Raw genomic sequence first — 23,815 nt, 5'->3', positions numbered from 1 at the left:
CCCATTGAAATTAATAACACTACTCATGTAACTTTTCTGTTGTTCCTTGAATGTGTGATACGGAGACAACACTGGAGAGTGAACACACAACAGTTAACAGATGGAAATGCCTCTGATTTTCCCTATAGGTTATCAAAAGACATTTTCTAATAAATTCTTTCCTGTTATTTGTCATCCGGCTACAGCTGTCACCGTGTTTGCATACTGTTAAAAACTACTTAGCCAATGTATCGAACATACAGTGATAGTCTGTGCGTCAAAGGGGTCTTGCATCAGAGGAGTAGCCGTGTTAGTCTGTATCCACAAAACCAAGAAGTCCTGTAGCACCTTACAGGCTAACAGATTTATTGGCGCATAAGCTTTCGTGGGCAAAGATCCACTTCGCCAGATGCATCTGATGAAGTGGGTTTTTGCACATGAAAGCTTATGTTCCAATAAAGGGGTCTTAATACCCTGGAAGCCGAAGTCCTGGTATGAGTCTACAAGCTCCAGCATTTTAGACGAGGCACAAGAACACTATCAATGAAGCTAATCTGCACAGCATGTAACTATCCATTGTTTTAGAAGGACAATTGTCACTTTTTCAAGCATTTTGAATAAACAGTGTTCCAAGTTCAGACTAAAGCACAAGACACTCATCTTGCAGCACTCCATGTTGAACAGTCTCTAGAAACCTGCATCCTGAAAGAATTATAAGAAGCTAGTTTAATAATCAGCATGTTTAAGATTATTTATATTTCTCTGTTGGTTGCAATGATTCACGCAATTATTCATTCATGTAAGTAGTGACTGTTATCACAAATTTTGCCTGTCTTTTTAATGGTCTCAGTTCAGTAGGGAACATAAACATATGCCCAACTTTCACATATATGGATAGTCCCCTTGATTTTAATGTATTTAAGACTACTCACATGCTTAAAGAACCTTGCTGAATCATGATCTTATTTTCTTAAGGCAGGCTTTGAGGTAAGGACTTCTGCTATCTTCTTTAAATATGTTTCACAAAGACAAGTTCCCTCTGGACTTGTAAGGTTTTAAAGGACTGGGACATAAAGCACTGTGTTAATAATGATTACGCTTAGTCCACGACAGTGAGATCATTGTTCACCCTCCGTAGATCATTTAGGGTGGAAATAAAGTTGAATAGTTAGTCCTTTTTAATTGAATGGTTAGACCTATTCGTACACAGCCTGAGCTTCTCTTTTTCCAGGCTTCCCTAACTGCAGCTTGAAGAGTATTTACTTTCGCTGTTACTATTTAACACTTCATCCCTTTTCTACTTTCAACCGCCAACCAGTATGGTGTTTCCTCCTTTCTGTTTGTAAGAGTCCAGTTTTGCAAACAGTTTTCCTTCCTGCTCCGAAGTGCTGTGTGATGATCTGTGTGAAGGAAGAAGCTATACAAAATGCCTTTTGTGTGCGAGAAAGGAAAATCTGTGAATGGGTAGTAATGAGAAGATAACATGAGATGTGTATTATATGTTCTCTCTCTTCTCTCCCAAATTGCATACACAGTTATTTATTCTGGATTCTCATGCGTCAATAACATAGCCACAGAAACACATATGAAGATGGAAATTGTATTTTTAAAGAAACAATTTGTCAATTGTGGACTAAAATGTTTAAATGAAATTGGAGAGACAAGGTAGGGGAAGTAATATCTTTTATTGGACTAACTTCTGTTGACATGAGAGAGAAATAAATTGGTTAAGGGTATCTTATGGCTTTTGTGAAAGTATATATACGGTGCTGTTTCTGCAAGGATTTCCATCACTGGCCCACCTTAAACCTGGTCTTTGACCAAAAAAATGTAGCTGGCTTTGGGAAGTTACTGAAAGATAGCTACAAAATCATGGAGTATGAGTAAGGGTTATGCAAACTATTCAAATATGTCACAAAGTGCTCCTAGAACTACAGTAGCAAAGTGATACAACACGTTTTCCTGGAACCACAAGATTTTAGCTTCTTTACTTCCCTTTAAAAAGTCTTTCACACAAAACCTCACATTTATATACCATCCATCAATTACTTCTACAATAATGATGAAAATTAATTTCAGCTCATCAGCTAATAAATGCAAGAGCTCTTTCTATAACATGATGCTATGTACAGCCAGCCTCTCCCCTCCGATGCTGATAAAGGACAGCAATCATTTGTCTATGTTTCTTGGAAGGAATAAAGAAAAAAAAGTAACTCTGATAGATTTGTTTCTTCCCACACAGTTTTTTGGCTTACTGCAGTCACACACACAAAACACTTAAGAAAATACATCACCTTTTTCACACCTCAGAAAACTCTTTGGGCTAAACGAATCACAACTGCAACCCCAGAGCAACCAATCAAGTTACAACACAGAGTAATTTGTCACAAAGGGTAGTAACTTATCAGGACACTAATAAGGGCCTCCTTATATATGTGTGTGAGAGAGAGCGAGAGAGCCCCAATTTGTCTGAATTTATTCTTAGAATAATTCGGGAAGTACATTAGGAGAGAGCTATTTAGACAAACTTATATGTAGCCCATGACTATTCAATGAACTTGCAAACTATGTGCCTCTTCATATCCATTCACACGAAGGAAAAAAGTGTATGAACCACATGCAGCAGGAAAAGCCTCAGTTCTACTCAGAATACTTTGTTAAATGTGCTTTTGGTCTGTGTGGTGATAAAAATGGCACTGTGGAGCTCCATTATTTATTGTCCCTAGATTTTTTTTAAAAAGTTTTTCTCCCTGACTGACAGCTCCATTACCACAGCCTAGGCTCAGATACAAGATACATTCTTCCCATCGCAGCCTTACTGAAAACCCTATACCCCCCCATCTCTCCCTCAATTATCTCCACTCTACTGTATGTGAAACCCCAGTGTCTTCAAGGGACTTGCACAGGTTTAACTAAGTACATCTTAGCAAACTATTGTGATAATGTAGACGATGGGACAGAAACTGTAGCTCATGCTCTCTAAATTACATCAGACCTGCAGTACGAACAAGTTATGTTTGTAAAAAACAGCGAGGAGTCCTGTAGCACCACAGAGACTAACGGATTTATTAGGGCATAAGCTTTCATGGGTAAAACCTACTTCAACAGCTGAAATGGAGTGGAAATACAAGGCAGGTGTATATATTAGAAAATTACTGCAAAAGAAGGAAGTTACTAGCCATTGTAAATTAGGGTGATCAGCCCAGGGGGGTTAAAGTGCCCCCCTACATGTTTATGTATATTCCTTTTCTTGATGTCTGATCTGTGCCTGTTTATCCTTTGATGCAGAGACTGTCCGGTTTGTCCAATATACATAGCAGAGAGGCATTGCTGGCACTTCATGGCACGTACCATGTTAGTATATGTGCAGGTCTACAAGCCCCGATGTTGTAGCTTATGTGGTTAGGTCCTGTGATGGTGTCGCCTGTATTGTTAGGCTTATCCTAAAGAAGGTAAATTCTGGTGTTTTTTTCTTCACTTCTCCAGGTGGTTGTTTAAGTTTTAAGAATGCCTGATAAAGATCTCGTAGGTATTTGTCTCTGTCTGAGAGTTTGGAGCTGATCCAGTTGTATCTTAGGGCTTGGCTGTAAACAATGGATCATGTGACATGTCGTGGATGGAAGCTCAAGGAATACAGGCAGGAATAGCGGTCAGTATGTTTTATGCTATAGGGTGATACTTACGTGACCATCATTTATTTGTACTGTAATGTCTAGGAAATGGATCTCTTATGTGGACTAGTCCCGGCCGAGGTTGATAGTGGGGAGGAAATTGTTGAAATCCCAGTGGAATTCTTCATGGTTCTCCTTTCCACGGGTCCATATGATGATGATGATGTCATCAACGTAGCACAAGTAGAGGAGGGGGTACTAGGGTCCAGGTGCTAAAGAAACATTGTTTTAGGTCAGCCATGAAGATGTTGGCAGACTGTAGGGCCATGCGGGTACCCAGAATGATGCCACTGATTTGAAGGTATAGCTCTTCTCCACAGTGGAAAAGGTTGCGGGTGAATACAAACTTGCATAGCTCAGCTGCTAGGTGTGCCATGGCATCATCAGGGATACTGTTCTTGACAGCTTGTACTCCATCCTCATGTGGAATATTGGTGTAGAGAGATTCTACATCCAAGGTGGCCAGGAGGGTGTTTTCAAGGAAGACTACCCATGCACTTTAGTGTCCTCAGAAAATCAGTGGTGTCTCAGAGAAAGCTAAGTATGCTGATAACATCAGGTCTGAGGATGAAAGCCATGTACCCAGACAGTCCCACTTTAAGGGTTCCAATTCCTGAGATGATGGGTGTCCAGGATTCCTAGGTTTTCGTATCTTGAGTGGCAGACAGACTACCCCAGGTTGGAGCTCTGGGGATGTGCTTATGTAGATTTGGTCCCGAGCTACAAGAGGGAGTTGCTTGAGTAGACAGTGTAATTTCTTTCGCTATTCCTCAGTGGGGTCAGAAGACAGTGGCCTCTAGAATGTGGTGTTGGAGAGCTTTCTGACTGTCACCCACATGAACAGACAAGGTTCCAAACACACGCAGACTCCAGCAGGCCCAATGAATCAAAAGGTGCCATTTTTACAGTTGTTCTTCATAGTAAAAATCACTCATTTTAGGCCACATCCTACACACAGAAAGGAACCCTGGTCTTCAGCTGAACGTCTGTATAAAGTAACATTACACAGTGTCCAAACCTGCTGAAAACCACCAAAAACCACAAAGTGGAAGCTCTCATTTTCCCCTTATTTTTTTCTGTCTTCAAAACCATGCATTGTTACTTCACTGGGGGTTCCCACAGAAGCCAATGGGAGTTATGCAATTCAAACGCTGTGCACTGGTAATTTTTTTTTTGTTTCTGTAACATACAGATATATCTGGAACTATGCAGTAATTTAAAAGATAACATAGCCCCAAACCTAAAAAGCCTGCAACCTAAATTCCATCCAGGCAAAAATTCCCCCAAAGAGTTGGAAACAGGTCAGAACCATAAAAGCGATAATCAGAGGAACAACAATACAACAAAGGGACGGAAAGGTGGGGAAAGGGTTATACCTGAGTCAGAAGTTTAAAAGATCTGTGTAATATGAGAGTTAGGTCATCAGACAGCTCTTGAGTCACAAGCATGGATGGACACAAAAAAGACACCCAGAAGAGACGAAGGAGATGTGTTTAGGGGGCACTGATATTTTACACTTCCATTCTGAACTCTTGTTCATTGCTCCCTAGCTTCTTAGCTGCCCTAAGTATCTGCCTTAGCTTTAAAGTGCCATGTTCTGGTCAGTTTCACCATCAGGTCTCAGAAAGTCAAAGGACAGCTTGGACTTGATTTGGTCTGCAGTTTGCACTTCTCTGCACCTCTCTGAACTAGCAAGACCCTCTGTGATGGAGTGGGGGGTGTGCATGTGTGAGTCAGGCTGGATGTGAGAGGCAAGCAGATCGGCTCCCAGTGGCTAAGGATGACCCTGGGGCTACAACTGGCAGGTAACACCTCTGCCCTGAACAAAGAGGAGGGAGGAGCCGAGCTGGGTTTTTGAATCGGGGGCGGCAGTTAGAGGCTAGGGGAAGAGGAGCTGGAAGGCAGCCAGCCTGGGGAAGGGGAAAGCTACACCCCAGAGGGGCATCCCTCGGGGTCTTCTCCCCAGGACGGGTTGGAAGGACTGTCTCTGACTGCTGTACTGTCGCTTCTGTGAGAAACTGGGCATCTGTTGCCTAATAAACCTCCTGTTGTACCTGCTGAGTGAGAGTCACTCCTGCCAGCGGACGGGGTGCAGTGCAGGGGGACCCCTGAACCCCATCACACCCTCAGTGCTCCAAGAGGGATTGCTGCTCACGGCAGGGGAAGGCAGCATTCTCACGGCCACCTTCCCTTCCGGTTCCTTTACAGAGAGGTAGTCCTACATTCCTACAGAGACTGCACTAGAGCCCTGTTGACAGAAGCTACTGCAGAGCTCATCTGCCGGTTCAACCTTCCAACACCATATTCTCCTACGAGAGCATGTTTAGTCTGTGCACACATTAAAGATGTTATACATCTCCGCCCCAGGTTGCATGTACACACACAGGCATCGTCAACTCCATTATGCCAATAAGGATCACTGTAGCACATATGCCAACCATCAAGAATTCCAGAAGCAAAGCAAGTGGTGTCTTGCAACATTAAGACAGCAACTTCTGATTCTTCTCTCAATACACTGTACAGGTCAATAAAAGACCCATTTCATTCAAGGTGCAATCAGACCTTGACTGGCTGTCACCGGCAATGCTTTCCAGAGGACTGCAGGTCTGACAGTCTCTTTCTGAATGAAATGGAAATATAGGGACTAATATTTGCTAACATCATTAATTCATTTTCTTCTCCACTCCTCCTTACTCCTTTATGCATGATGTCAAGAAGCATACCTTTAAATTGTTGTCAGCCATAAAAGAGGTGTCGGGTCCCAGTTCAGAGGTTAACATACAATGACAGACACATTAAAAACCCGGCCCAATGCCTCACTGACAATTCCAGCTCTAGCTTCTTTTCAAAGAGACACCAGCTCATATCCAGTTACAAGCTTTGACAATATGAAAGACTAATTATGACTGAAAGATAAGAGAGAGAGTATGGTTTTATCATGCTTAGCTTTCTGAAAAAGGAAGAACAAACAACATATTACACAGACATATATGCACTCTGGGAAGCCTTGGACTTTAGAGTGCACTTTCTCCTTGAAAAACTGTCCATTTGCTAACTTTGAGAGTATATAATAAAGCTAACTTATTTTTCTGAGCTTCCAGACAGTGGGATGAGAATTGGTGTATTCCAGCAGAATAGGGAGAAATGTTAAGAGGTAACTCTTTGTTTCTTAATGCCAGTTACATGGGTGAGGATAAACTGCTGGGATTTGTTATTTTTGCACAGATGTAAACAAATTAATTGAGCTCACAGCTTGAGATAAGCACTTTTATTTGGATGTACATTTTTATAACAACAAAAAAAATGCACACACATATGCAACAAAGTGGTCTATAGAGAAATTCAGCCGCCTTCTGCTGATTCAACATAAATTCAAATGTAAATCCTCCATGAAGACACAAAGTAATTGCTGCTCAATAGCTCTAAGTAATTCTGAACCTCACTGGGCACAACTCATCTGGGAACAAAAGAGGGTTCAGTGTCTTTGTCTGAGACTGAAACAGGGGCAGAGAAATCCTACCAATAGCCACGCTTAGGGAGAAAGCTTTGGCTGAAATTTACATTTATTATAAATCAGAGCTACCCAAAAAGCCACATCCCAGGAAGGAGTTAACACTATGGTCTAGCCTTTGTTCGGGACACAGTAGGAACTCTGCCAGTTTACAACATGTTTGTACAACATGAATACACATACCAAGGGCCCTATCAAATTCATGGTCCATTTTGATCAATTTCATGGTCACAGGATTTGAAAAATGGTAAATTTTATGATTTCAGCTATTTAACCTGAACTTTCATGGGTAGTAAATGTAAGACTCCTGGCCCAAAAAGGAGTTGCGGGGAGAAGGTGAAAGGTTATTGTATAGAGACTGTGGTATTGCTCCCCTCACTTCTGCGCAGTTGTTGGCAGTCACACTGCCTTAAGAACTGGACAGCTGTAGTCTGGCCAGGCAGTGATCGCTGAAAGCAGAGCTACCACCAACAGTTGTGCAGAAGTAAGGATGGCATGGTATGGTAGCCATGTTAGTCTGTAACTGTAAAAACAATCGACTGTCTGTGGCACCTTAGAGACCAGCAAATTTATTAGGTCATGAGCTTTTGAGGGTAAAACCCACTTCATCAGATGAGTTGGAGTTACAATTACAGAATACAACATATGCATAGCTGCAAAAACACAAAACAAAAAAAAACCACACAAATGAAGTTATTGCCATTAGTAGGACCCGTTAATGAAGCAAATTCAGCCGGATGTGTCTCATTAATAGCATGTGATATAGAATGCAGATACCAAATAGTGGGAAATGGCACTCGTAATGTGTTAACCTAAGTTGATGGTGTTAAATCTCTAACTGAATTCCATTTCAGATGTTCCCTTCTGTAATTGGGTGATAAAATTCTTCTGGAGAAAAATGGCTACTTTGAAAGCCATTATTGAATGTCCAGGGAGGTTAAAATATTCCCTTACAGGTTTGCGTGTGTTACCATTCCTGATGTCTGATTTGTGTCCATTTATCTCTTGGCACAGAGGCTGTCTGGTTTCACAAATATAGAAGGCAGAGGGGCCTTGTTGGCACTTGACACCATATATCATGTTAATGGATGTGCAGGTGCATATACCCCTAATGTTTTGGCTTATGTCATTGGGTCCTGTGATGGTGTCACTCGTATAGACATGTGAACAGATAGGTCATACACTGTCAATGATTAGCTGGAGGGGTTTTAGCTGTAGGAGTTCTGTTATTTTCCTTATTGGGCCTATCTTGAAGTGACTTCTGGGTACTCATCCGGCTCTATCATTCTGCTTCTGTACTAACCCAGGTTAGTTTTAAGAATGCTTGATAAAGATCTTGCAGGTGCTTGTCTCTGTCAGTATGGTATTGCCACCCTTACTTCTGCTCTGCTGCTGGCAAGGTGCTGTCTGCAAAGCTGGGCACCCAGCTACCATCAGAACCGCTCATCTGCAGTTGCCCAGCTCTGAATGGAGTGCAGTAGTAAGAAAGGCAATACCGTGACCCTGCTAAAATAATCTTGTGATCCCCCTGCAATCCCTTTTGGGTCAGGACCTCCAATTTAAGAAACACTGGTCTCCCACATGACATCTACGTCCTACAGGATAAAAGCACACCAAAGGCCAGATTTCATGATCCAGCATGCATTTTGCATGGCTGTGAATTAAGTAGGGCCCTGTGTATACCTCGGTGCAGGACAATGGCCTAGATGACCTCTCCAGGTCCCTTCCTGCCCTACATTTATATGGCTGTGATGGTGATAAAGTGCATTTAGCACATACCTTTGATTGCCTCACCTGCACTCTACCTAGTGCAGCTAAGATCACAAATCCCTGAATGGCTTCTAATGCACACTGTAAAAGAGGCGAAAAACCCTGTTAGATGTTTCCTGTTTCTCCCTCAAAACAGTAAAACCCAGCTCCTTTAGAAAATTACCCTGGAGCTGCGTCTACACGTGCACGCTACTTCGAAGTAGCGGCACCAACTTCGACGTTAGGCGGCGAGACGTCGAAGTCGCTAACCTCATGAGGAGATAGGAATAGCGCCCTACTTCGACGTTCAACGTCGAAGTAGGGACCGTGTAGAAGATCCGCGTCCCGCAACGTCGAAATTGCTGGGTCCTCCATGGCGGCCATCAGCTGGGGGGTTGAGAGATGCTCTCTCTCCAGCCCCTGCGGGGCTCTATGGTCACCGTGGGCAGCAGCCCTTAGCCCAGGGCTTCTGGCTGCTTCTGCGGCAGCTGGGGATCTATGCTGCAGGCACAGGGTCTGCAACCAGTTGTCAGCTCTGTGTATCTTGTGTTGTTTAGTGCAACTGTGTCTGGGAGGGGCCCTTTAAGGGAGCGGCTGGCTGTTGAGTCCGCCCTGTGACCCTGTCTGCAGCTGTGCCTGGCATCCCTATTTCGATGTGTGCTACTTTGACGTGTAGACGTTCCCTCGCTGCGCCTATTTCGATGTTGGGCTGAGCAACGTCGAAGTTGAACATCGACGTTGCCGGCCCTGGAGGACGTGTAGACGTTATTCATCGAAATAGACTATTTCGATGTTGGCTGCACGTGTAGACGTAGCCTGGGTGAAGGCTCTAACCTGTCAATATTCAGGCCTGCATCACTAGTATGGTCAAACGTCCAAAATCATGTGACTTTACAGGACTAAAAATGGGAGCTTTACATAAGTGAACAGGGGAGGCTCCTGGCTTTCATTTGCTTTTATCCTTGGAAGTTCCCAGCATAATGCCCAGGGAACTGAGACCCCCCCCCAACATGTCACAAAAACTCCATGCCCCACTTCTGCTGCTACATCTGGTTTTCTATAAATCCCAGGTCCAGTGGTAAGAGGAAGCAAGAAGGGCACCTACCCAGATGCCCACACTACACAGGACTCGGCAACGCTAAATTGTTTGGGCTTCTGCTTCAGTACAAGGTAGTGTGGCTTGGTGCCCTGGGCTTCAGCTCCATGGGGTGGAGTTTTGGCTTTCTGCCCTGGACTGCAGCAAGTCTAATGCTGGCCCTGCTTGGCGGAGCCCCTCAAACCTGCCTGACTGAGAATCACTAGCCTAATGTAAAGAAAAAGCTATTTTCAGAGACCTTTAGAGAGTTATTTAACACATTTGCTTTCATTGTTCTTTAAGTCCAACGTTGCTGGACTCATAGTAACCAAAGGTACCTGGGCTTTACAAGCAGAATAAGCCCCAATAAAAAAAACAAAACAAACAAAAGCCTCCAACAAAACCAAAGACAACCACAATCTTTTTCTAAAATAGTTTCCGCAGGATACAGAATATAGGATCCTGCCGCATTTTATCAGTTCCTATTTTGGATGAGCGGCGTAATTCACCTGTGGCTTTACCACTTGCCATCTGGGACCTTCTCACCCTCTTGCTGATAAAACCTGACAGAACAGACATGTTACTTTATAAATTCATAATAGATCTGTAACATCTCTGCCCACCAACCCAGGCTCGTCTTAGAACTCAGTAGTGCAGCTGCAAGACAGCTATTCTTCAATTCACCCTCAACCAATATCATAGAAAGGGAGGAAACAGCTAAGTATACCACAAACACTGCACTGAAATGATCTTAAAAATCACTCACCCTCTCAGGTAATCTTAGGATATCAGTTTCCATTTGCATGTCAATATTAGGGGCTTTCAAAAGCCTGTTTTCTTATCCAGTATGAGTGGATTTACATGGATAAGTCCTATTAGCAATAATGGCAACCCATAACACTGCCTGCACCAATTTCTCAATGTACTGAATGAGGAATTAATTCCACAATGCTGATCTAAAGCAGAGCCCTGCAACCTGTGGCATTATAATGGTAAAAATAAAATCCTGAAGTGGGCTGACAATCACAGGAAGCGTATAATGTTTAAAGGGGGCAGGAGAGCTTATGAAAAGCTTTTCACAGATTTAAATCCAGTAAGGGGGTTTCTATGCCTACTTCACTTGTTCCTCTTACTACACAATGCTCTAGCATACCTGGACACAACTTAAAAAAGGATTGTTAGAGAGGCAGCATGAACACGTACACCCTCCTGAAGTTTTAGACACTCCCTTCCTCCCTCTGTGTCATGGCCTGGCCATCCCCCAAGGAAGGAAACTTAGGCAGACACTAATTGTATTTGACAGCAGCAATTACACGCAAGGCTGGAGATTAGAAGCCCGTTAATTGTGTGTGTTGTAATTGCTGCTGTCTTTTCCTTTACTAGTTAAGGCCAATACCCAAAGAGTGAATGAGAGGAGAGTATTGCAGGTGGTCCAGGACCCAAAGCCCTCAAAGAGGGGTGTCTCTCTCTATATATGAAAGAAGGCTACCAAAACAGCAACAATGCGGGATGGTGCTTCCTTTGACAGGATGGCTAATGAAGCATGAAAAAGGAACAAATAATGTGCTATTCCACGGTATTTTCCTTCTAGTCTGCAGTGCAGGGCACTAGTGAACTTCACACTATAATACGATGTGGGTGAGGGTAAAATATTAACGCTTGGAGCTCACCACACTGAAAACCCAAAGAATCTTTACCCTTTAAAAAATCCAAGCATTGTGCGAAATGCTCCAAGAGCACTCATAAAAATCTTTCCACACCACCCACTGAAGAATCTAAACAGCTGAACACAGATTCATAACAACAAAACAAAAATACACACACACACTAAAATAGCAGCCCCCTTACAAGACTCCTCTGTAAAATCAACTTTCACGAAAGACAACTGAACCCTCCCAAACAGCTTTCTTTGTAAACATTCCATTTTAATATTGCTCTCTAAAAAAATGCTTCTAAAAAATGAGCCGCCTCAGCAAGTGAGTGCACGCATGACTCAGCACCTGGAACGTTTTCAAAAGGCCGCTGATGAGCTGTTCAATTTGAGCAAACTGTTCTCTAAACTCTCTCCCTGTTCTCCAGTACAATATACACTCATTTTATGTTATAGCAACAGTCTATTTAAGCTCTTTCAATGGTTCCATTAACCTCACCCCCCCAATTTTTCTGGTCCTTATAAAACTCACCTTGTAAACAAGAGCTAGGCCTGCATGGACTATTTTAAGCCTACATTTACAGGACAAGGGCAATATAAAAAGATAGATACTTACTAATGTCATGATTTGGAGGAGACTGTGATTCAAAAATAGCTTTGGTTTTAAAATATGACAGCCATTTCATCTTCAATGTATTCATTAACAATTGTGACGTAATCACATTTGGGGATTAGTGCTTAGCTATTCTACGGAGAAAAGGTAGTATGTCTACGACAACAGAAGTAACAAGGAGTCCTGTTGTACCTTAAAGACTAAGGCTACCTCTATGCTACAGAGATCTGTCGACAGAAGTTACTGTTGGAAGAGATCTGCCGGCAAAACTTCTGTTGACAAATCACGTCCATACACAAAAGTGGATCAAAAGAGCAATCCGCTCTGTTGACAGAGTGGCCAAACTCCCCAGCCACTCAACAGGAGGGCCAACCGGAAGCTCAGCAAACAGTAGCTGCACTCAGTGATTTCATACATCTTTGCATGGTCAAAAGCCTTGAAAATATACACACTTTGAAAAGCATCCAGAATGGAGACACAGATTAACTTACAGCAGTCAGAATATCTTGCAAAGGGAGCACAAGGCATTACTACTGGCTGACACTGGATCTAGTGCCAGTAATATTTCCCATATCCTCCATATAAATTCCCAAAATGCTGTGGCATGATGGTTGCCTTCAGAGTAGCTGTGGCTGGGTAAGTCCCAAGACAGTAAAGAGATTGGATGGGTGAGGTACTATCTTTTACTGGACCAATTTCTATTTTGCAGGCCAGATCAAAGTAATCTACCGTTAAGGGCTCATTTTCACGTACACAGATGAAGGGCTCATCTTCAAGTACATAGATGTAGCTGCACTGCTGCAGTACTTTAGAGCTAATCTACATTAAAAATTCTACAGTGATGCAGCTGTAGCCCATCTGGTGAAAATGTTCTACATTAACATCATGTTGGAGATAGCTATGTTGACAGAGGAAGCTCTAACCAAACCTACCTACATCAGAGTTAGGTTAGTATAACAATATCAGTCAGGAGCATGGATTTGTCAAACCCCTGAGTGATGTAATTACACAGAAATAAATTTGAAGTTTCAACCTGGGCTCAGTTTGTTTTTACAACTATCCACACAACTATGACAACTTAGATTCTGAATAGTAACAGAGAGGTAGCCATGTTTGTGCAACAAGAAATGGATTCTATAGGAAATTCCATGACCACAGGATCACAGACTATATGGAGGCTCTGCTAATAATTCTCTGTGCTAATTTAATCAGATGTGATACTTGTGACCAGCTATAAGAAAACAAACAAAACAAAACATACTTCAACAGTTTCTTGCTTTAAATGTACAAGAAGTTTAAAAACCAGAACCGATGTAAATTTTTATCAAGTTTATATCACTAGATGCCAGCATCTTGAATGTCTTCCTTCACAGACACATACAATTGTGTATTTTGGGCAAAAGCAGACAATCTCTGCACACAGTGTAGAAAATTAGACTTGCCACTATTTTAAAAACAAAACTTCATCAATGGCCAAACACTTCAACACCCACAGCCTTTTGCCTATGTCGAACTAAAAAGAAAAAAGGCTTCAACAATTATTGTAGATACAAAACAACTTTTGTATGTATCAGCTTAAAAAGTATCTCCTGTTGGATGTGCCAGAAAAGCACTGTTACACACTTCCACGGAACCTGGCATGCAGCAAAACCTCTTGTGTAGACATAGCCTGAAAGACTTATTTGGGCATATGCTTTCACGGGCAAAAAATGCATTTAAGAGTAGCTGATGCACTCAGTAATTTCATACAGAAATTTCACTGTTTAAGACTTCTGCTGTCTGTTCCTTTTATTTTAATTTAGTCTTCAGATTCACAAACATTAACAACTTTTCTACAAATACATGGAGAGACCAAAAGGAAAGATAAAGATTCAGTGGAATCTTGCACTTATCAGCAGCTATATGGGGGCGGGGGGAGGAACTACACCTGGATGCAAGAGAGTGGCAGATTAAGACCCTCTGTAGAACATAGGGCTCTTCTGAGTTAAACTAGATCCAGATATTAAAATGTTAAATTGTAATTCATGGCAATTACTGCTGAGCCACCTAAAAAGTGGTTCCACTTATCTCAAACACAGAATACAAAGGACAATCTTCAGGTTAAATAGAGGAAGAACATCGTGACACTGTGCTCAGCATTAAGACGTCACAAGAACGCCGCCATTTTTAAACTGTTATTAAAATATATTATAGGGGGTACATGATACCTTTAGTAATTAACGAGATCAAGCAACACAAGTGAATTCACTAGATCATTCAACTAGGAAAAAAATGAACATTTCTACTATTAGTTTATTAAAGTCGTCACCACAATAACACACAGTTTTTGGAGTACCATTGAGACAACTCATCGTCTGCCATGCAACACGCTTCCAGGCAAGATCTGATAGGATTTACTAGGTTATTTTCTTCTCTCTAAACGATTTCATGTGTAGTTAGTCTTATCTTTGCTACCTCTCCAAAGAGCCAACTAAGATTTTTAATTCCCAAGGAAGTGGACTTCTATAATTAGTTTCAGAACACGGTAAGTAAAAGAACCAATATACAAGAGCAGAACTTTAACAAAGCAAGTTTCCAGCCGTCTTGATCTGGACAAGCATTTGTACCGCTAGTTTGCTTTCTTCCAAATTTACACCTTTATAAAACACATGCTATAAATTGACAGTGTTTTATTTCAATCAACAGCCTGAAAGAGGACTGCAATGTCATAAATAAAATGGAGAAACGATAAATTTCTAAGGAGACATAAAATCAAAGACAACACAAAACAGCCCACAAATTCATGCAGTACAGTATACCGGGACCGATTCTGATTGTTTATATTTACTGTATAAGATACTACCTCTGCATTTAAGTCCTCCTGTCTATCTGGAATTTGGGGTTACAACCAGATTTCAGAGAAACAGGAACTCCTACTCCAAGTCTAGCTTTTTGTTTCTACACTTCCTTGTAAATTGTGGCTCCAGTGACAGCAGGCAAGGAAAGCCACCTAGAACAGCACTGCTGACAGCCCCACAAATATTAGCATTCAGGGCATATGACAATATTTACTAGCTAGAACAGTGCATTCTCAGCCCAAGGTACGGCACTTTAGATACCTCCATCTCAGACTACAGATTCAGGCAGGATAATTGCCAGATTGTCACAGAGACATCTGTCAGTGGAAGACAAAAACAAAAGAAAAACCATTCTACTATTCTTTTTCGCTCTTCCATTTATTGGTGTATCATGTTCATAGTAGTATATTAAGGCTTTTGTTGTCCATTATTAAGTGGTCACTAATCTGCATTAGTTTGTTTTAAAACTAGCATGCATGAGACAGGAGACAATTTACTTTTAAAAAGGGATGTTTTCAACCTGTAAGTTAAAGAGCTGTAGCTGCTACCATTTAACTTGAAATTTAATTGAATTCAGGTGGGTAACATGACATCTCATATCTGGAAAGAATTACAGCTTAAACTAATCATGAACACAATGCAGTTGCATATAATGAAGAATGGTCCAGTCAGACAACTGATGGACTCTGCGTGCAGCTCTGTTTATGAGTAGGACCTACAAAAAGTTGTGGTTGGTTTTTTTTTTAAAACATTATTCAGACCTGGAAGGATTAATTTAAAATTGAAAAGTTATACTAGACATTCCCTAAGATAAGGTTCAACTTCACAGTAGCTATCCTATTTCTGGCCAATAATTGGAATCAGACGTTTAACTTTTTTGTCACTAGCGGGTTAGACAGGGTTCTTGCAGCAGCACCAGTACCTCAACAATAAGATCCGCACCCCACAGTGGTGAGAAAACTAAGGGAGGTGCTACGTATAAGTCCATGTCATCCACCAGATTGTAGCAGCCTAATCTTGGGGATGACATAGGCTCCTTCTCTGTAATCTCTCTCTTACTTCCCCACCACAAAGATGGGCATGACGACTTTGGACCCTTCCTTGCATGGGTGTTATGAGTATAGCTAGTACTTCTGAAGTGGTGTTATGTTGCTTCATAAAACTGCGTAAATGGGCATCCCCCTCATTAATGATTTAGAAATTGTTTTTATTAAAGTATATTTTCAATCAAATTGGTAAAGGTCCATAAATGCTTAACCTGTACATATAATAAACCAAATCGGTCATGACAGTTCTTTTGGGCTCCCACAAATCACTACAGAAACACTGCCCTAAGACCAAGAAAAGTACTTTCAGGAGTATCTATAGTAACACGTACTACTATTCTTACAACCAAAAGCACCTTACTTCACAGTTAGGATTTTAAAACAACAAGTACTCACTGGGCAGAGCCAACTCAAACGTTACAGAACCTGCAGCTGCAGGGGTTCATGAGATCTCCAGCCCAGCAGCTGAAATGTTAGTATATAATGTGTACTAATGTTCTAAAGCTGTGTGCTGACAAAGAACTGATAGGAGGTCTATGGTCAGGATCATCTGCTTTATTTCATCCGCATTTTGTGTGCATTTTAGATTCTTACAAGAGGAAACCCTCCATTTATTCCCTACACACACATTTTCAGAGACATTCTTCCTTAACTACCAGGGTATGAATGCTCCCTCTTCCAACTGGCATAAAAATAATGAGGCTGAAGAATCTCACTGTATACTAAAAATCTCGTGCCTTGCAGCAGATAATCCAACTGAATGGATTCATGGTGTCGAATCACAAAAATACCAGTCCATAAATCTGCCTGAACACTGGAGGATGGGAGCAAAACCTTAGCTATGAATCAGCTTGTCAAACAGCCAGCACTAAAAAGTATGGTGTGGGCTGGAACTGCAGTACCAGTTATAACACCACATTTACGAGTGTGCCGCTGGATTCCATTATAAACCTTGTACTGGAAGGATTCATAACACAACCATTCTAATTTACATTGGGGGTGAAATCTGCCACATATCAATCCAGATGTAAATTTAAAACACACCTTACAAGATGGCTAAAAATGAGATCATAGAGTGGGATGATGGTGAACGCAGTCATTTTTTATAGCTTCTGGTGCTTCCCATCCAGCACTGCCACTCCCAAGTACCAATTGAAGCAATTTTTTAAAAAATAATTACTGTTAGTTTTTGGAGGGTTTTGGCATTAATATGAGTTATTTAACTTTAAAAGACAGCTATTAAGTATTTTCCTGTTGAAAGTGTATGTGTTTTTTCAATACCCCAATAACAGATTCTGATATTTTACTTAAGGACCAATTTAATTTTCAGGTAAAAGCCACAAAAGGCGGTATCGCCATAAAAAAGTCAATTAAAACACAAAGACAAAATCCAAGCAGTTCAGAACTGTATCTGAAATCCATCCTTAAGTTCAGATTTGCAGGGATCTGAGAGACAAGGGAACTCCACCTACCCAATTATATTTGCCACAACAGCAAGGCAGAAAGCAGTGAGTTAACCAAAAAGGTGTCAGACCTAATTCTGACATTTCAATTACATTGTTATTTAAAAAAAAAAAAAGCAAAAACAAAATGGACTTGCAATTTTCCAAAGGCTTTACATGCATGGAATGCTAAAGGTGGCTTAGTTCTCGGAAGGGAGCTAGTTTTTCCTGTCGGATGGTAAACCACAAATAGAGATATTTACATCTCAGCAAAAATATAAGAGAATGTAATCAATGGTATTTTCACATTAGGCACAGACCCAGCACATCTTTTGCATACTCTCTCCACCCCCATTGTAATCCTTCCCAAATCACTCTGCTTTTCACTCCCGACTGTAAACTGCGGCTGCTTGGCCAGATTAACAAGGTGACATCTGTTTGAGTGATGGAAAAGCTCAGAAGGCATGATCAGTGCTCTGGTGTTGTTTATGGGCCACAGCTTCTTCAATAAAATTTACTTAAGTTATTTGCTTAAATTCTTCCACTACAGCAGTTCTCTCTACCTTGGACACCAAGTAACATGCTTGTAGATTCAGAGGAATAACATGAGCCTGATCTACCACCCCCCCTTGTTAATAAAAACATTAGACAAGAGCCCAATATAAAACCGCAAATCTGAATTTGTTGTTCAAAACTCCCTCTAACAAGCCACATTTAAGCACCAAGCTCTGTAAATCCTCTGGTTTGGATTTCATACTCAAAGTTTTGGGATATTTGGATACAGAAAGTTCTGATTTGGGTCATTACGGAGGTTCTGAGTTTGGAGTCGGGAGTTTTAGTTCATACCAACATCTAAGAAATATGAAATACTAACCAATTTAAAACAAGCTGTATTCACTTCTTGATTATTTCCTTAGTATAACATCAAGCTCCATCTGAGGGACCTAGAGTCATAGTATAGGACAAGATTTTTGTGCTTAAGAAACGGATTCTCCAGACTTTCACAGTATACTTGAATTGTGAATTTTCTCTTATGCGTTTTAGGTACAAGCAAGTGAGGAATAACATTTTAAACGTGGTGTAGAAAGGCTATTTCAACAGTGACAGGAACCCATTCAAACCTATTAACATCATAATGGCCAGCTGCCATGTTATGAAATACTGCCCCCTGCAGACCATTCTGCAGAAACAGAGTTCAACCAAAAACCCATTCATTCCAAACAAGCGGTTTTACAGATCCACTCTCTGCCTGTAGAAACAATATGTTACTCCCAAAACCTCACTTGCTTTCAAGCTTGTTGGGTTTTTATCAGAAGGGATGTATAGTGTCTCCAGTGATCCACAGGTGGCTGCTTTCAATTCTGGGCTCTGCGCTTGCTCATTAACCAAGACAGCACTTGTCCTTTACTGATGTCAATTAGTCATCATAAAGTACATTGGAAGAGTTTAAAAACAGCACAGCCTTAAATATAACTGTGCATTTGTTCCCCGAAAATCTCGGCATTGGAATTGGAAGGCCCAGAAGGGCTCAGAAAGGGGGATTAGGGTTGCCCACGCTCCTTGTTTCAGTGGGGGTCAAAGAACCTGGCTCTATTTCCCAGAGTCTACTGAAGCCAAACCAGGAAATTTTAGGCCATTTACAAGTCCAGTGGCTCAGCAGGGCTCAGGCAGGCTTCCTGTCTTCCCCAAAAGCAGCCAACATGTCCCTGCGGCCCCTAGCAGGCAGACTGGGGAGGTGTCTCTGTGTGCTGCCCCTGTCCCGAGTGCCAACTCTGCAACCTCCAGTGGCTAGGAACTGCAGGCAATGGATGCTGCAGGGGAGGTGCCTGCAGCCACAAGCAGCTCAGAGCCCTCTCACCCTGTTGGCTGCAAGGACATGCCAGCTGCTTCTGGAAGCGGTGCAGAGCCAAGACAGCAGGGAGTGCACTCCTCAGCTCTTCCTGTACCTCAGCTCTGGCCCCCCTCACCAGCCCTGACCCCCTCTAACAGCCAGCACCCTCCTACCCCGTCCCATATCCTACAGCCCCTCTTGCGACTGAGGCCCTCTGCCCCATCCCTGAATCCCCAGCAGCACCCAAACACTCTCAAAGAACTTGCACTCCACACCCTCTCTTGCAACCCAATCTTCTGCCTCAGGCTCAGCCTGGAACCACCCTCCCCAACTCCAAAACCCCTCTGCCCCAGCCCAGAGCCTATACCCCCTCCCACAGCCCCGTGAAAGTGAGTGACGGTGGGGAAGAACAAGTGATGGAGGGAGGGAGGGAGGATGGGATGAGCAGACAGGGGTGTTTGTATGTGTATGATAAGGCAGCTGGCAATGTTAAGGGGGACACGAATCTAGTCTCAGCAAGATCTGGAAATCCTGGGGCCCCTCTGGAATCAAGAGCTCTCTTCTTCCTTTGCCTGGCTGGTGTGCAGACATTGCCCTGGCCTTAGATGACCCGACTCCTTATTACACATGAAGAATTCCAGGTTTTGCGTTATCGGTCAAGCTAGTAAACCGCAAGTGACATAAAAAACTGGCAGAGTTCCATTACAAAGGGAAAATGCGTTGATGTTTCTTTGGGCCTTTACATTTCCCTGTCAAATGTTCCACTGCTCCATGCTGCAAAAAATAAGCCAGGTAAATGCTTCTCTCAGTGCAGTAATAGATTCTGGACGCAGGGAAATGTGATCATGCTTCCTGTTCCTAGTAAGAGGCATGCAGCAGTGGAGACCTGAGGCCACACAGAAATGAACTTTGCATTGGCTCAAGAAGGAAGAAAGGCTGGGAGGAAGATTGAACAAAGATGGAAATAAGCCTATGCTGAATGTAGGAAGACCTGCAGTGATGACAACAGACAGATTTGCAAGCTAAGAACGGGAAGGAGGAGAATTGAGAGCCATGAAGTGCCAAAGTTTCAGCCAATTGAGGCAAATGGAAGGCCTGAACTGAAGAAAGAGCTGAAAGAAATTGAGTTATTTACATTATTTATTTTTATTGCATGAACTGTGTGCCAAGCACTTAACGTGCTGATATTCATCTCGGTATGAGAAGCAATAACCCAGAATGTACCCTAACTTTGCTTGCAGCCAGACTCTGGTCTGTCCCTCTGTGCATTGCAGATTTGTGGGGAATAAATAATTCCATATAAAGTCTAGTCAATTAAAGAGACAGACAGATATAATTGACTACACCAGCACAAAAAGGAACCTCTGCCAGCCTTCCCTGCTGCAGCCCTCATCACTCTGTACCTGAGAACTATGGAGTCTCTGAATACTTGTACCATAGTTTTTTTAAAATTGTAAGACAAGCGTTGAGTTTTAAATCTGAAAGGAGCTTTTGTGATGGCATCAGAAATCCCCTGAGAACAAAGGTTGTATTTTTACAACGTTTTTATAAAATTAAGTGGAAAATGCATATAAACATCAGGAAAGTGTTGCTGATAATGAAACATACTACACTGTGGACCTACGGTCTGCAACCTGAGGCTCCGGAGCCACATGCAGCTCTTTAAGGACTTCTTTGGGTCTCCTGATGCTATAACTGCAAAGTAAAAAAACCCTCCTGATTATTTCCAATGTTTTGGCAAACATCTAAAAGCCCAACAATGAGCAACTCATATCTAAATAGCAAACAACACGTGATCTCAAAACATTAGATAACACCCCCCTTAATGTGCGCACTGGATTGTGGGATGTGTGCACTGTTCTTAAAACAGATGTTACAGAAAGTATGGTTTGATGTTATTTTTAAGGACCATCTCATATTCACATGCATTGCAGCTGTTAAATTATTGAGTTTTTTTTTACTAAATTTGAAAAAAAACGGCTTTTCTTCCACTTTTGGTTGTCGACCCCTGGAACAGACTCTCAAGGGAAGTTTATAACCTGATAGTGCTATTTTTAAAATATAAAGCTGGCATTTTTAATCCCGCTTGGACAGCTGAACTTCTCAGATTCCTAATAAGATACCTTGCCTTTTCTTCTCCAAAAAGCCCATAAGATGCACACAACTATTGTTTCTGATTCACAATCTATTTAGAATGGAAACCAACCGAAGAGTGCAGACCTACCAGCTGACCATGTAAGGAGGAAAAAGATAGTGACAGAGACTAAGTATCTTGTACCATATGCACACATCTTTCTTAAACTCTATTTAAATTTGAAGACTATAATGACGATTATTTTACCACCTGTCCATGAAAAATATACCTTAGCAATTATGATGACAGAGCTCCCTCTTGTGGCTGCAGGACAGTAGCCTTGGTGCAACAAAATGAAACTGTACAGAGAACATGGGATCAGCCCCCCAGAGAGGAAAGAAGGGGAGGGCTGGTTCATTCGTGTGCCATTACTAACTTGGTTAAACAACAGACAATTAATGGAAAACAACATGGGCACAAAAGACTGCTGTTTAATGTATTAATTCATAATTCTCTCCTTCTTAACTGTGGTTTAAAAATCACCTTCTCCCTGCACAAGTTCTGCAGAACGTAGCAACTTTCTCTTCTCCCCCATTCTATTTTTGGCTACTTTCCTCCAATGCTGAACCTCCCTGCCTTGTTCAGCTGATTGCTGGTTCGCTCACAAGGGGTGTGCAAAGCAACAGACACAACCAGGATATAAATTTAGGGTACAAGCTATGGGGAATGCACGCCAAGCCAGATGACTTACATTATCATCATTATATTATTTTCATTGTCATCATATTTAGAATTCTGAAAGCAAGTAGAAAACGCTTATTATCGCTGAAGCTTTGACAAGGAAATTCACAGCTGCATATGTGACCATCTAAAACACTCAAGTCTGCTGAAGTATGATAGCAAAATACCTACTGAAAAGGAAATCCACACAGCCTCAACCATCCGCTTTTGTGGTTTCAAAGATATAGGACCGCTAAAATCTCTTGGAGAGAGGCACTTACTCCTGCATAAAATTAGCAAAGTAAGACAAGATGGGTCCTACCTGCCTTAAGAGTGACCCACTTCCAAACCCCTCAAACAAACTTTTCTATGAAATGGAGAAAGAAGAATGCATGGAGAAATGTGAAATTCCCAACAAACAAGTCTGCATGCTACTGCTTTGACCTACGATACAGACCAAACTGGTCTGCCGCCTGACACACCTGTCAAAGTTGCATGGCATTTAACAAATGCAATTTGCAAAGTGTCACACCACTGTATTTTTGGGCTTTGATCTCAATTTACCTCCTAGTGGACAAGGGTGCAAAATGGAAAAAATCACTATTGCTATTAGTAGCCTCACAGGCACCCAGGATTAAATGAGGTTGAGGACTGAGCTCCCCTCTAGGTCAATAGGCAGGGTGGAGAACAATGCCAGCTCTCCATATGAATAGAGGAGTTCAACCATTCAGCACTCTTTCCCAATATGAAATTTATATGCTTTTAAAACATAAATTTGAAGAGAAACAAAAGAAAATGCCGCAATTAACTCCTCAAGGAAAGAACTCTGAACTGGCACAATCAAGGCAGGTCCATTTTTAAGTCCAGCGCTTTTGACAGTGTCCTTTTAACTCTTCACCTCCCAAACACTGCAATCAAGGAAACCACCTCCAACAGCTGTATTAGCATGGCCAGAACATACCCTGGCTTCTGCTTATCCACCTTTCCCCGAGGAGTCAAGGGGGCAGAATGCATAGTGCAGGACACTGGGGGGTTAATCATGCTTGGACACATTCATTCTTTGCTAGGAAAACCAGCCAGATTTCCAGCTCCTTTATTTGCTGCAGAGAATTACCACGCATTTCAGAACCGGCCACTAACAGAGGATGAGCCTGCCGCATTCCACGACATTTCTGTGGGAAGACTTCTATGTATCAAGAGAAACTGAATTACAGTGATTGCATCTATAAGCTATGGAAAGGGTCTTCCCCCCCCATTTTATGAGAAATACTTGAGCTGCAAGGTGGTTTTGTTCATTCAGGCTTTTAACTGATCAATATTTATTGGATTTTTTTCCTTATTTTGCATAGCTTTTTCAGATCAGACAAGATTTTATGTGAGGTAGAGGATGGCAAATCACTTTGACATTTGTATGTTAATGGGATTGTACAGAGCATAGTTACTTTTCTAGAGATGTTCTATAATGCTTTTCATCCTCCAGACACTTTGCAAATATTAGGTAATTTGCACAACATGCTTCTAAGACAAGGGAACATTAGTATCCCCATTTTACAGACAAGGAAGCTGAGGCACAGAAATGCTGCATCTACTGTAAAGCTAAAGGAGGCGTCAAAACC

General features: G+C 41.9%; 1 protein-coding gene across 3 annotated transcripts in view; it reads right to left on the bottom strand.

Annotated features, from left to right (window-relative positions):
* The window catches only part of ACBD6 (acyl-CoA binding domain containing 6), a 120,367-nt gene that overhangs the window by 88,832 nt on the left and 7,720 nt on the right, over positions 1-23,815 (bottom strand). The gene's annotated exons all lie outside the window — the stretch shown is intronic.

The sequence above is a fragment of the Carettochelys insculpta genome, chromosome 9 (assembly GCF_033958435.1).
Source record: "Carettochelys insculpta isolate YL-2023 chromosome 9, ASM3395843v1, whole genome shotgun sequence".
Taxonomy (NCBI): Eukaryota; Metazoa; Chordata; order Testudines; family Carettochelyidae; genus Carettochelys; species Carettochelys insculpta.
Note: the sequence above shows the minus strand (reverse complement) of the source record. Positions and strands in the feature narration are given on the sequence as shown.